The sequence below is a fragment of the Centruroides vittatus genome, unplaced genomic scaffold (assembly GCF_030686945.1).
Source record: "Centruroides vittatus isolate TY-2023 unplaced genomic scaffold, ASM3068694v2 contig_545, whole genome shotgun sequence".
NCBI lineage: Eukaryota > Metazoa > Arthropoda > Arachnida > Scorpiones > Buthidae > Centruroides > Centruroides vittatus.
In genome coordinates this window covers 14052-16177 of record NW_027122321.1, presented here as the reverse complement: position 1 = coordinate 16177, position 2126 = coordinate 14052, and positions in this window count along the sequence as shown.

Here is a 2126-nt window from a genome sequence, read left to right as displayed (position 1 = left end):
ATATAAAAAATAAAAATGTTAAGTTGCTTAAACTATTTGATTATCCACTAGAGAAAGAGAAATCCGAATGGCAAAGAAATTTAGTCCTTAATTTGTCTACAAAGGAAATACCAGGAGATTTTATAAGGTTTCTGTCATATGGTGCTGGTATGAACTTTCCTTTTTCCAATAGAATAATAAATACCATAGCAGATATAGAAGATGCAATTTTTCAATGTAATCTTAAAAAAGAAGAAAAAGACGACTCCGAATTAAAATATGTGAAGATTTAAAAAAGCTTAATATCAAGAACTGGTACATTTTGGATCGTAAAGCAAGATATTATACAGGTAAATACAATGGAATTAATAAATTTAAAAAAATATATAATTTATGCCTATTAAAAGCTGATAAGTCAAAACAAATAGTTATTATGGATTTACACGAATTAGAAATTAAGAAACAAGAAATTGTATCGGAAGGAAACTTTGAAAAATTGGAAAACGATCCATTCAAAGGAATACAACGAGCATTAACCAAGAAGTTGAAGAACTTGGTTAAAGGTTATATCATGCCATATCAAAGTAAAGAAATACTTCCAAAGGAAAACGTAAGAATTCCAAAATTAAACGCCCGGATTAAAACTCATAAACAAAACAAATGTAGACCAATTATAGACTTTCGATTTACATTGCTATATAACCTAGAAACGTTTATTAAAAAGTTATTACAGGTTATACCAAACTCAGAATATACCGTAAAAAATGCTGATGATTTAATATCAAGATTACAAAAGGGAGAAATTCTGCCGAACTATAAACTAATGAGCCTAGATATAACTTTTATGTACCCGTCCATCAACAAGGATATGATTGTGAAAAGCTTATGTAAGTATGGTGTTTCTGACTATCTGAGAGATTTAATCACTTTTACATTAGATAATAATTATTTTACAGTAAATAAAAATTTTTATCGTCAAACCGATGGCATTTCTATGGGTTCCGTAATAGGGCTAAAATTAGCTGAAATCTATGTTAGATGTGGACAAGGTTTTATCAACGTTGAACGGTATACAGTTTTTTGCGAGGTACGTCGACGATATTTTGATCATATATAATAGTTGCTGTAACAACACATTTGCAAATTTTGGAAGAAGCTAACAAAATCAACTTAAATATTAGATTTACTTAAGAGCATGAATTAAATAATCAGTTAAATTATTTAGATATAACAACTAAACGATTTGACGATCATTTGGAATATTGTAAATTTGAAAAACCGTGTAATACGAAGAAAGTAATCAATTTTAAATCATATTGTCCTTTTGTATATTTAATGGAAATAACAAAGATTTTTTCTAGAATAACAAATATAGATCAACGAGAAAAAGAAATCGAAGATACACATAAGAAATATATTCTAAATGGATATCCAAAAAGATTGCTAAATGACTGATATAACCGATTTTTAAGAAATAGATTTAAAGTTAAACAACGTCAAGAAATAAAGCAGTTTGTATCTTTCCCGTACATAAAAGGTATTTATGAGAAATATAATACATTTTTTAATCAAAAATTAATTAAATTGGCTCCATCCTAAAATAACAGGTTCCAAATATGATGATTATAAGAAGCACTAATAAAAAAAGTTATATTAAAAGAAGAAGGCGTCGTTTATAGAATAAAATGCACATGTAACAACCCCAGTTTTTACTTTGGTGAAACGAAACGAAGACTGAAGATCAGACTTTCAGAACACTTGGCTGCTGTAAGGTTAAAAATTAGTAATTCTTCTGTCTTCCAATACTGTAAAATTTAATAATTGTCAGATCAATACTAATAAGTTAAAAATTGTCTTTAGGGAAAGAATGTAAAACGGAAAGTAAAGGAACATTTTGCTATCGTTATGCAAAACAACAATGTAAATTTGAATACGGGAAGTGTTAACAGCGGAATGCTGGGAATTTTTTGTGAAGTTATATAAGTGGTTTCTTCTAACAAGTAATTGTCGGAATATGAAACTGTGTACAGTCGAACCTACTGAAGAGGCCTTTCATAAGAGGCGAAATGCATTTGGGTTTGTTAAAGTAAATAAGAAGTTTTTTCTCTGCAAGTTGATTTCTTTTTAACTGTAAACCTTTTTTATTC